Genomic DNA, 13,407 nt, shown 5'->3' with positions numbered 1-13,407 from the left:
CAGGGACTTACCTCCAACCGAGACTGGTGAAGTTTCCTTGGATGTTTTTGGTTCCTTCAGCAGCTCTGGTTTCCTGAGGATCAGGGCTTCTTTGTCCTTGGGGATTTGGCTCTTCTCCCACCATTTAAGCACCTTCATTCTAAGGCAATGAGCTTTCTGGTCAATGCTGTGCTCAGTTTCCTCCCGTTACCAGAAGGAGCCCTGGGCTGGAGGTCAGAAGACCAAGTTTCCCTCCATTTGCAGTTCTGTGACCAATCCTCCCCTCCCTTCATCAAATGGGGGTACAAATACCTACTCTCTTGGCCTGGATCCTCTTTCCAGCCTCTTTCCCGGTCCTCCGCCCCAGGGCTGGCCCTGCCCCTCCCCTGCTCACAGTCCTCCCATGGCTCCCCAGCACCCACAGGACAAAGCAAAGTCCCAGCCCTCCAGCTGAGTGGCCCTTCATGACTGTGCCTTTCCTCTGTTTCTCTCCCAACCCCCTAATCTTGATATGTACACAATTTTTTTCTGGACAAATTTTTTTTTTGTTTTTTTTTTTTGCACTTTTCTTCTTTCTCTTAATATTGCTGGCATATTTGTGTGTATCAGTGCACTGAGAACTTTCTCTGTCTTTACAGCTGCGTAGTGTTCTGTTGTATGGGTGTACCATTGGTTACACGACCGGTCCTCTTCCTCTCTTGCCCTGGCAACTGCACGCCTGCTGGCTGGTCCCCCTGCTTTGACCAGTCTAGCTCTTCCTTAGTTATTTTAAAATGTACCTGGGATTTTGTTTGTATTTAGCTATGGTGAAGTCAACGGATCAGGAGACTGCTATTGAAAAGATAGTTTGTTACTCACAGTTCCCAGAAGAGGAGGCATGCCATGCCACACAAGACCACGTGGGGAAGCATCAGGGTGGGTCAGCAAGTGGAAGGGGTAAGGGGGGAAGCTTGGACAGGAGCTTTCGTGTGGTTTCCATGGGAACGGACAAGGAAGGGCAAGCAGACTCAGGATTGGCTCGTCAAAGTACCTCGTTCACCTGCAGATGGCCATTGGCTCAGGATGGGCCTGTGACTCAAGTGGGGACAATCAAAGTCTTCTCTGGGATTGACGTATCACCAGGAGAGAGAAATTCTCTTTCAGCTAAAGTTGCTAAGACGGGAGGATGTGAACTTGGGGCTGCTATGGGCCGTTTTGTCCACAAGGTGGAGAGAACCTCCAGAGATCAGGTCGACACAGAAGAAGCAGGGCCAAGGGATGGGGACAGACAGACTCTCAGGGACATTAGTTGCATGCCTGGATCCAGTCATGCCTGAAGTATAGGTACTTCCTATTATGGGATGGATTGTGTCCTTCCCCTCAAATTCACATGTTGAAGTTCCGACACCCAGTATCTCCAGATGTAGCTGTATTTGGAGACAGGGCCTTGAAAGAGGCAATTAAGGTTAAATGAGGTCGTATGGATGGGCCCTGATCCATGTAACTGTACAGTTGACCCTTGAACAACGCAGCTTTGAACTGTGCGGTCAGTTGAAAACTTGCATAGAAATGGACCTGCTCAGTTCAAACCCGTGTTGTTCAGGGGTCAACCGGACCTGGAGACAGGGTCTTCAAAAAGGTGATTAAGTTACACAGAGGCTGTTAAGTGGGACCCTAACCCAATGTGACTGGTGTCCTTGTAAGAAGAGGGAGAGACACCAGGAGCATGTGTGCACAGAGGGCTCCCCATGTGAAAAGGCAGCAGGAGGGTGGCCATCTGCAAACCAAGGAGCGAGGCCTCAGGAGAAGCCAACCCTGTTGACACTTTCGTTTTGGACTTCCAGCCTGCACAACTATGAGAAAATAAATCTCTGTTGTTTAAGTCTCAGACTTTACACATGGTCAATATGTTCCTGTGGCAGATTAAAGACGGCTATGAAGTTTTGGTGCCCTCCCATGAAGAGGTGCTTCTCCCCTTGGCTAGCCTATGAATTGCTCTGTTAATTCCAGGCCTACCCGTAAGGAGGACTGGCAACTTCTGCCTTGGAAGAGATGAGAAGCTCTGAGACTACAAGGAAAGGAAGAGAGGACCAGCTGAGCCCAGCCTTCCGGCTGTCCCCATCAAAATGCCAGGCATGTGAGCAAGGACATTTTGGACCCTCCATCTCAGCCCAGCTGCTAGCTGAATACTACTAAGTGACTTAAATGGATGCCACAGAAAGCAGAAAAATCATCCAGCTGGACCTTACCCAAACTCCTGATCCATGAAATTGTGAGAAAAACTAAAATGATCATTGTTTAAAGTCACTGAGTTTTGGGGGTAGTGACATAGTCACAGATAACCAAAACTGCTGTCTTTTTCTTTGAACTTGTTGAGTTCAGCTCTTGTTGCTCATAATTGAAAAAGTCCTGACTAATGTGATATGTCTCCCTTAACTACCAAGGGTCCATTATCCCCCAAAACTTTTCCACCTCTGAAAATTTAAATCCCAATTCCTCATGATCTGCCTAGTTCTATCCAGGTTTCTTGTGCTCTCATTTCAGTCTCGTGTTCCTGATTTTTGATCTCATAGGTGAAAGCTTCAGTTCCAAGGTGCCATGTTCTCTAGCACCTGTCGTGGTTTCTCTTTCTTCCTTCCCTACCCTGATGGGTATAAATGGTACCCATTTGAAGTGCTGTCTCCTTCCATCCTCCATGCTTCCCTTGTCTCCCACCTCATCACCCTTCCATGGAACTCTGCCTGCAAAGACCCAAACCTAGATCAATGCCATCATCTACTCTTTCTCTTCCAGTGACCACTGCTGGGAGGAAGCATCGCACAGCAATGACACTTGGTGCCATTAACAATGAATAAGCTCCCATTACCACTGGACCTTCACTGTTGCTCAACAATTGCTTTCCTTGTCTTTGTGCAGATTGCATTCATTTTCCTGAGTGGCTATTCCAACCACCCTTAATACCACAAACAATCTTCCTAAATTCCCTATCCTTTACCCCTGCTCCCATCCATGTCAATTTTAGCAGATGGCCTTGCCATAGTCCTTCAGTGTGAAAAAACCGTATTGGGTAGGAGGGCCTCACCACACCCACCCGAATCATAAATGCCACCTAAAGATGAACAAGAGAGATACAGAATATCTGCCATTGGATTTTTAGGATAAGGATAACTGGTTGCTTTAGAAAGTGCTATTTCAGTGGCATGGTGCTGGAGAGAAGATTGTAGTGGACTGAAGAATGTAAGGGTGATGAGAATCAGGAAGTGGGTGTACGCTATTCTCTCAAAATAAAATATTGAATGGTACATAGAGGGAGTTTGTGGGGCTCAGGTGGGAGAGATTTGGGCATTTTTATATCCTTCAGAGAGAGAGCCAGTAAAGAAAGAATGATTGAAAATTTAGGAGACAGAAGGGATGATTAATGGAGTGTGGAAGAGATGGATTCCTAAGTAAAGGAGGGAAGGCTAACCTCAGACAGGAAGAGGAATGCCTCCTTCTCCGAAGAAGGCAAGGAGTGAATCATCAGCACCAATGTTGTGGGTTGCTGTTCTCCTGTGAAGTAGGTAAACCTTGCTGCTGCAAGTGAGTGGAGGGGAGAAGAGAGAGCTGTGGAAAAAAGAAAAACATTCATAATACTGACAGTACTATGTTGGAGAGGGCTGATTAAGGGTAAATTGAAGAACTTCTGGGAAGTACTGATGCTCCACTCCCACCGAAGGATGGAGATACTAAACGGGTAGCGTTCCCTTAGTATCTTCCTTGTACAGACCTGTAAGCGAGCACTTGTTTACTTATCTATATGCCTGGAAAATATAGGACTACAGGGTAAGAGGAAAAAGGGTTGAAAGAAAGATTTGCAAGCATTTAATGAGAACCCCATAGTGAAAGGGAAGAACAGAGGCAATACAGGAAGAAACAATGGATGAGAATTTTTCAGAATTGATAAAAGACACCAGAACACAGATTAAAGAGGCCAAACAAATATAAATAACAGCAAACAAAAAAGATATCCACACTGACATCAGAGTGAAAGCATTAGAATTAATATCCCAAAGCCTAGACGGCTGTGGGAGCCCTGAAATGATACCTAACCCAGGTGCCAGGGAAGGTTTCCTGGAGCCCATGATGGAAGAGCTGTGAACTGATCCCAAATGAGGAGTAAACGTCAGCCAGGTAAGAGAAGGGAACAGGGATGGAAGATTAAGTGTAGAGAAGGGCACCAAGCAGAAATCACAGTGCAGCTAGAGAAGATTTAAACAACACGATTAATGAACTTGATTTAAAGGCTACACATATATGTAAAACACGGAATTCAACAAGTGTAGAAAATATGTTATTTTTGAGCCCACACGGAATATTTATAAAAACTAAACAAAAATTGTGCCACAAATAAAATTAACAATTGAAACCATGCATAGTATATTCTCTGAATTTACTGGACTTAAGCTAGAAATGAAGAAATGAGGTTATTTAAAAACATTCATGTATCTCAAAAAAAGCCATGGGTCAAAAAATCATAATGGAAATTAGAAATATTTTAACTAAATGATAACAAAGTATTTTATATTAAAATTTGTGAGATGCAGCCAAAATTAGGCTTAGAGGGAAATTTATAGCCTTAAACGCAAACATTGGAAAAGAAGAATGGCTTCAATTTAATGATATAAGAGCCCATAACAAGAGGGTAGACAAAGCGGAATAAACTGGAACAGTTATAAGGAAGGACATAAAGAACATAAATAAATGTAGCATGCTTTGCAAAAGGTGTGCTGATTAACTGGATACTCACGCAAGGAGGATAAGGAAGAAGCAGAAGAGTGCTGATGCAATGAATCCATACACAAAGCCCTGGACCAGCCCTTTCACGAACACTTTGGAAACTGAATTCTTATCTGGAATCAGAGGGAAGTGAGAGTGTTTTTTTCCTCCTAAGGCTGTGAAGTCTGAGCTACTACTCTTTCCTTTGTCCCTGGTCCCTAGGGACAGGCTTCTAGTGACTAGACCCCTGTATACTTACCTGGTATCAGGAAGATGCTTGAAGTATGGATTCCATATAGGTTCCTCCCCTCACAGTGGAGGCTCATGACTATTTCTGGATTCCCGATGAGGGTGACGGTGCTGTTGGCCCGGGGGCAGTGATGGTGGAAGTCACCTGGAGGATGTTATCCATGCTGTTCACACTTACAGGAACACCTTTCATCAACCACTGCACGGTGGGTGTGGGGATCCCATAGAAAGAGCAGCTGCACTGCAGTGTCTTCTCCAAGGAACAGGAGGAATGGAGCAGCGTAGCGGGTACTGTGGAGAGGGTGGGTCAGGAGTTGGCAAGGCATCCTGACTTCCCTTCTCCGCTTCCTCCAGGACCCAGCCTTCTCCTCATTCATGATTCACAGGGAGCTTCAAAAAAACTTCCTTGGAGTCCAGAGGTGCTGGGATTCAGAGCAGTTCCCCTTCATCCTCTCTTCATCTGGCTCAGATTCTGGTTCAGCTCTTATCTCTAAACTTTCAGCCCCAGAAACCAGGGGAAGAGGTGAGTTCTCCCCAGACTTCTTCCCTCCCCTTCCTACAGGACTCAGGTCTTTGTCTTGGGCGTATCATTTCTCCCAGACTCTGGCTCTTCCCTTGCCCACCGGCACTTACAGACCACCTGGAGCGTAGCCATGTTACTTCTGGTCAAGTCAGGTAGGGAGAAGTTCAAATGACATTGGAGGGTGGTGCTGTAGTCCTCAGGCTTAGGGGGGAAGCACAGCGCCGAAGAAGAGGAAGAGGAGCCATCGGAGCTGCTGGAGCCATCGGTGTTGAAGGACATGGTGGGCCCTTTCCAGGACAGGAAGAGGGCTTTGGTTTCCATGCAGGAGCCTCTGATGGTACAGGACAAGGTGACAGGCTCCCCAGCCACAAGGATCTCTGGGATGTAGAGCTCTGGTTTCTGGGTCAGGTCTAAAGGAGAGAGATGGATTGGACCCAAACTTTGGGGACAGGGACCTTCATGGACATTTCACTGAGGCCCAGCGTTTGCAGTTTGCAGAGTGCTTTCCCACCCACTAGCTCATTTTGTACCCCTTCCTCCAACTCATGGAACCTGGGATTGCTGTTGTTGGGTGGCTTTTCGTAAGGACTTGTATATTTCCCTTCTCTGCATGGAAAGGACATACCCAATCGTCTAGGTGAGCAAACTGAAGAAACCTGCTTAAAGTGGCAGAACTTGAGCCTGAACCCCGGTGAGTGAATTTCCTGAGGATCTACATTACCTATGAGCCCTGGTCGGTTCCCCAGCCTCGGCTTCCTCGGGCCAGCTCCTAGTCTGCCTCTCTCCCTCCCAGGCCACTCTCCCAGGAGGCTCTGTCCCCTCCCAGCTGATCTGTGGTCAGTTACGCTTCTACGTCTCACTGGCTGGACGCTGCTGGGCAAGTCACTTCCTCTCTCTTTGCCATTTCTATCCAGAAAAATAAAGTTATCAATTCTACCTATCTTTTTGTATATATTGTAAAAATTAAGTCCCTAAGGTTTTGGAAAGCCCAGTGCCTGGTGAAGTAAAAACCATAAAATTACCAGAACCTCTTCTGGAGTTTCTTCTTTCCAAACCACCCATTGCATGAGCTTGCACGTCACCTGACATAGAGACTGTAATAGTCTCCCTCGGTAAAGCACTCTTTTGTTCTCCTAGATCTGCATAGGATGTCACGTTGTCACTTTCGAGTACATGGTGGGTCAGCAAGATACAGTCTCGCTCTTCAAGATTCCAAATAATGTGGAATCTTCCATTGGTGTTATCATCTATGGCAGCACTGGGTTGGTTTGAAGCTATCAGGGAGCTGATATTCTTATTGAGCCAGTAGCCTGTGGTCATGGAATTGATTCGGGATTCTTTGGGAAGTTCTAATCTGTAAGGGACTGTAGTGCACAGGCCTTCTTCCACTGGTATCTTCGTGACTTCCATCAAAACATAAGAAAGTAACCCTGTGGGGAGAGATTCAAGTTGAAAAACAGACTCCCCTAGTTTTCCCCAGTATCCCAATGGTGCATTAAAGGATTAACCTTCTTCTAGAAAGGTTTGGCTCTTGCCCAGCTCCTGGGAGGGAACGTCTAAGCCCTTGGAATGTCCTGCCTGATAAGAGTGTCTTGGTTTACCTGGGGACTTGGGCCACACAGAAATAGTCTATGCTAACAATGTGATTGATGGTGGGGGCTTTGGGGCACGAGGTAGCAGCTTGACCTCTGGAGGGGCTGGAGACTAAAGTCAGACAGAAGGGTGGCCAGCCATGTCTACAAGACCAGACCCCCAATAAAAGCCCTGGCCACTAAGGCTCAGTGAGTTTCCTTGCTTGGCAGTTGCTGAGAGAAGTAAACACTGTCCGCACAACTCCACTGGGAGAGACAACTGGAAGCTTGTGCCTGGTCTCTCCTAGACCCTGCCTTATGTGCCTCTTCCTTCTGCTGATTTGAATCTCTTCTGCAACAATGAACTGTAACTATAAATGTAACAGTTCTGCTGAGTTCTGTGAGTCATTTTTGGGAATTGTGGAACCTGAGGGTGGCTTTGGGGACTCCCGCACTGCACCAACCTAATCTGGCCTGCTGGGTTTTTTGTTGTTCTTGTTGGTAGAAGCTGTATCTTGTGACCATGGCCATGTTGCATCATTTCTGAATCTCAGTTTCTGAATCAGAAAAATGGGTACAATAATACCCTTTAATTCTCATAATGCTGCAATGTTGTGAGAATTAAAGACATGAACTACAGAGACACATGGTACCCTGTAATAATAATTGCATATTGTTAGTGAACAATTATTCCTTCCCCTTCCTTCTCCATTTCCTAGGTGACAATTCTCTCATGTACAAAACGGATGTCCTGGTAAACTTCATGGTTCCTGAGGCCACTTCTAGTAACGACATCCTAAAATGATGGTAATAATACCTCCTGTGTAAGCATTTATAGATTTCTAATCACCTTCATAGAAATCAGCTTACGCCATTCTCATAATGCCTTTATTATTACTCCACTAGACAGAAGGGGAAACTGAGGCTCAGAGAGATTAAGGGCCCTGTGCCATGTCATAAAGAAAAGAGTAACAGTCTCGGGCCTGGACCCCAGCTTTCCACACATAAAGTCCGGGGCTCCAAGACATCACGTTCCATGCATCTCAACACTTGGTTCTGGGCCGCTATGCTCTTTCTTCTCTAAGTTGTGACTTAGTAACACCTACCATACAGGATGCTGGAGAGAGAAGATGTGCACGCATTTATCATTTAAATTCTAAAGTGGCAGGGGCATGGCATTAAAATAGAACTAGGAGTCAGAAGAGTTGGGCACTTCACTAGCAAAATTTCTAGGGACTTTGGGCAAGCTGCTTAATTTCCCAAAGACTGTTTCCTCATCTGTGAAATGGGGCTAATTCCTCAGGCAGCTGGTGGGTAGATGAAATGGGACACATGGTGGGCCACAATGCCCATGGAACTTCTCTATTACTTATTATTTATCAGGTACTTAATTCTGCAGATCCTCACCACTTCACCTTGCCTCAGCCTTGCCCATCTTCTATTCCCACTCACACCCACCCCGGCCCACTCTTGGCTCCTTCAGATGCCTCCCACCCTGTCTCTCATTCCACTTACCCAACCATGAGAGCAGTAGTGCCATCAGCACCTATAAGATCTCAGGGACCAGAGAGGATGAGGACCTGTGCTGCTGCTAACTCTGATCTCAATCCATGTGTCCTGGAGGGAAGGATTTGGAATGGGTGAGGAAAGACGCAGCAGTACAAGACATGCGGTGGGGGTAGAAATAAATCCACTGCTTACTAGGGGCTATTGTCTCTTCCATCTCCCTTAACATTTTCACTGCAACGTTCGTCTATAGTCGAATGATATTTCCATGCCTCTGACTGTGGCGTTCAACTTTGCCCCACAAGCTCAGTGTTCTAGAAAGGAAGTTTAGGAAAGCAGACGTACATTTTTCTATATTTTTGTGTGTTTTTCAAGAGTGAATAACAATAGGATATTTTTATACTTTAAGTAATAATTTATTTTCATAAAATATAGCACCTTAACTGTATTTACTTAAAATACAAATACTGTAATTATTTTCTGTGGATTTTTGACACATTTTGGAGAACAAATTTGAAATCAATTAACGCAGTGAAAAGGTTAAGCTCTGTTCGTCTTTTGAATTAGGAGCTTCACAGGAGCAGCTGCTAGGAGCTTCAAGAACACAGGAGCATCCCCGTGACGCTCTGTGGAGTCCCAACACCATGTTTGCCTTCTTCTCTCTCCTACAGTCTTCACTCAGCCCCTTCCTCCTTTAAAGGACCTCAAATGCCAGGCTGAGGAGCTTGGGCTCTCTCCCAAGCCAATGGGGAAGTCATGGAAGTCATGGAAAGGCTTTAAACCATGGGATGCAGTTTTGAGCGTTATAAAGGTCCCTCTGGGTCTGTACTGAGGAGGAAGCAAGGGTTCAGGAGAAAGATGATATGACCTTAGCTGGCACAGTGGATCGGGGGTTGGAGAAGATGGGATGTATCTAAGAGATAGTTGAGCAATAAGAGACATCGCTATGGCTGACAGGGTAAATTCCAAACTCCCTTGCCTTGCATTCGAGGCTCTCCATGATTTTGCCCCACACTTGTCCTATCTCCACTGCCCCCTTCCCTACCCCTCTGCAATTCTTTGAATGCCACAGAGAAAAAGGTACTCTTTCCACACATACTCCACCTATTCCTACCTCTGTAGGTTTACTCAGGCCACTCCCCTTTTCATGGCATCCTGCTGCAACTCTCTCCTCTGCCCACGTTCAAATCCTACACTCTATCCACGTACAGGTTGAATATAGCTTCGTTCTGGAAACTCGCAAGGATATCCACAAGCAGAAAGCCTCCTGCCTCAGACTCTCTTCAGCACCGCTATCTGTCCATCTCTTTTATGGCAATGTCTCAGGCAGACCCCGGGTGTTGCCTGTGTGATCCAATTTCCTGTGTCTCCTTATTATTTCAAATGTGTTCAGGTGATCAAGTCCCGAGTTCTTTCTTTCTTTTTTTTAAACCTCTACTTGCCTGCCTTTTTTATATTTAGGAGTGGCCATGTGACATAGCTCTGGCCACTGAGTCAAGTACAAGAAAAACGTTATGAAATTATTACCAGCAAATAAAAGCCTATTTAGCCTTGATGCCATTTTTGCTATCACAATTGAGCTCTGAAGGTATGTAATACTTAGCTAATAAAATTCTAGAGCCTAATTTTTTGAAAAAACAAGTTTTTATAATAAAGGAAACAACTCGCAGAAAGAATTGAAGATGCTCCCTTCCGATGCAGCGCTAAATCAAAATATATTGTTCTGTGTTTTAAAAGGGTTCAAGGAATCTGATTTCATATTGTGCAAATCATTCATGTTGAGAATGTTTATGAGAATATAATTTATGTTCTCCTCTGCAATATACAGTTCTTTTTTGTTAACATTCATGACTGTCACTGACTTGTTCCACTCTCTGTTAATACAAATCCTCCCTTGAAAGAACAATTTAAACAAAGTGGTCTTAAGAGACTTCAAAGATATTAGAAATTACTCCATGTCTTAAGAAAATTATATTCAAATAAAACGGAATTCTGACCAGTTGTCTTATTTGATAATTTCGCGCTCTGGTAACAGTAACGTTGTAATCGACAGCACCATTTTCCTAAATTGTATGCCTATCGGTGGGATTGCATTCTTCTCTTTTCCCACATGTACGCTGCAAAAATAAAAACCTTGGACTCTGCTAGACTTATTATGAAGCAAATATTTTGAGACGTCTATTCAAAATACAAACATATCAGGCTATGTTCTGGGAATTCTGCTTTTTTTGATATTGACACCACTATTTTCTCCTTGTCACCTTCTCCTTCTTCTCCTTCCCTAGAATATGGATGTAATACTGGAGGTGGAGCAGCCACCTGAGAGCTGTCCCCTTTCTGGTTTCCCCTTACTTTCATCATGTTTAACACCGGGGGGTTTTATTGCCCAGTATGCAATGGTCCCTCAGACTTTAAAATTCTGATCTCTTCCAAATCTTATTCCCTCCCCCAGGCTTTGGCACATTCGTGGGCTGTCTTCAAGGCAACCTTCCCCCTTCCCCGCCAAATGATCATTTCCCTTTCCCAATTTACCTCCTCAGGTTCGGGTTCCAAAAGTTCCAGACTGGACTTTCCTCAACATGTCTCCACCTGGCTATGAAAATGGAGCATCCTCCTGGATTTTTGCTGAGTGCAGCAAGTGACCGGCTGGCTGACTTACTACATGTTATAGAACACCGACTGGAGAACTTACTTTTCAGAGGAACAAATCGTTGTACTGATTTAATGCCTCACTATGAGCCCGATGGACTGACTCAGTGAATAACTGCAAAACCACTAAGTAACTCACCGGGAAGTGACTAAGGTAGAGGAAGGCTAACTGATTGGCTGTCTTATAACAAGTTCATTAGGCGGCCTAGGAGTCCCCGAGTTTCACCAACGCCCCATCAGGGAGAGGTCACGTGGAGGCACCAGCCGCGTAGAAACTCCCCCCCCACCCCCTGCGTGCGCGCCAATGAGCATGTGCGAGTCGGTCTGGAGCCAATCAGAGCCCGATGATGCTCACGGGAGCCGCTGGGGCCCGGAGGGGCCGCGGAGGAGAACCCGGGGGTCTGCAGTTCCTGAGCTTCCCTGGAGCAGCGGTTACTACTGGGCGCCCTGTACTCCATCAGGGCGCCACCCCGCTCCACCGCAGCCCTTGGGAAAACCGTCCTTCTTGAGTAGGTGGTTCTGGAGACAACAGGCCAATCAGCCATTAAGGGACACTCCTTCCCCAACCCAGTACTTATGGAGGAGCAGGTGATGGGCAGATGCGAGGCCATTGATGAAGGCACAAAATGCAGAGTGCATGAGCCTCAGGGTCCTATTTGATACCTCCTCGCTGTCTGTCCTGCAACCACGGCCCCTATCACGAAAAAAACAAAGACACCCGAAGGAGACCCAGTTCTCCATTTTCATGATAACCCATCCCTGACCTATTTTCAAGCCAGTTCCCATCCTTTTCCTCCTTCTCCTCTCCTTCACCAAACCAACCATCCTCCTTCTCCCCGTCCCTGTCCCCCTCTCCCTGATAGAGGATTTGTTTCTTTGATAGAAGCAAACAGCAGACCTATTATAGATGCTTCTACCCTCAACTCAAAACTCCGTTGCACAAGTCTCACAGATAAAGTCCTGATGAATAGAGCCCACTTTCCAGGATTACAAAGCACACGGGGAAATAACCCTCCACGAATGAGGGTAAAACTTCACCTTCTCACCAGAGCCCTCCGTGCCCTGAAAGCTCTGTCCCCCTTGGGAGCTCACCCCTTGCTCTGAGCTCCAGGGGCACAGACCTCCCCCTCTGAGCTCTGGAACTCATCAAACCTCTCCCACCTCAGAGCCTACAACCTACTGTCTCCTCTGACTACGAGTAGCTTCTAATAATTCTTTAGGTCTCAACACAAATGTCACTTTCTCAAAGAGGCTTTCTCTGATTCTAGTCCAAACTAGGATCCTCCTCTGGTCCCGTATGCTTTATCATAGTATTCTGTCCTTTTTCTTCCTGGCATTTTAAGCTGTAGTCTTGTGTTTATTTCTTCATTGTCTGTGTACCCACGTGGACCATGAGCTCCATGGAGGCCGTGCCAGTGTCTGGCTTGTCTGCCTCATTATCTGGCACAAGGTGGATGTTCCTGCTTCTGTGAAATGTGTGAACCTGCATAAACATGAGGCTCGTATAAACATCTGCCCTGAATACAAGATGACCATATCCCTGACACTTACTGGAGAACCACTGGATTTACCCACAAATAACGCCCCAGGGAAGAGATGACCCTTTTTCGAAGGGCTGAAAATCACCAGCATCTGGCTCCAGAAGAGAGGCTGTCATCCATTCTGAGGGGAACGATACACATCCACAGTCCATTCTTATGCCAGAATCACATTCTCATCCCTCGTATGCCTACTTTTCAGCAAGGCCAGAAAACACTGCAGTAGCCTCCTAACTAGGCTCTTTGCTTTCAGCCTTACTCCTAAATACATCTTTAATAATTACTCCTAGAATGACCTTTCACTTTATACTTGGTAACTCCAATTCTTTGCTTCAACCTTCTAGCAGCTTACCATTCCTTCCTTCCTTCCTTCCTTCATTCAATTAATCGACAAACATTGTTGGGAGATTATTATATTTTAGGCACCATGCTAGGTGCTGGTGATACAAGTAGGAAAAAGGAAAAGACAGACGAGACCCCTGTTCTTGTGGAAGTCACATTCTAAGGCAGTTGGGAGAAGGTCCTAACAGATAAAACACCAATACCTTCCCTTGGCATCAGGGCCCATCTTTGTGCCTTTTCTCCACCTGCATCTCTGGACACCTCTTTTCACTCACTCTCCACCCGGGTACACCTCAGGTGAGGATAAAGTGAGCGG

Source organism: Rhinolophus ferrumequinum, chromosome 15, assembly GCF_004115265.2.
Source record: "Rhinolophus ferrumequinum isolate MPI-CBG mRhiFer1 chromosome 15, mRhiFer1_v1.p, whole genome shotgun sequence".
In the NCBI taxonomy this organism is placed as follows: Eukaryota; Metazoa; Chordata; class Mammalia; order Chiroptera; family Rhinolophidae; genus Rhinolophus; species Rhinolophus ferrumequinum.
Note: the sequence above shows the minus strand (reverse complement) of the source record.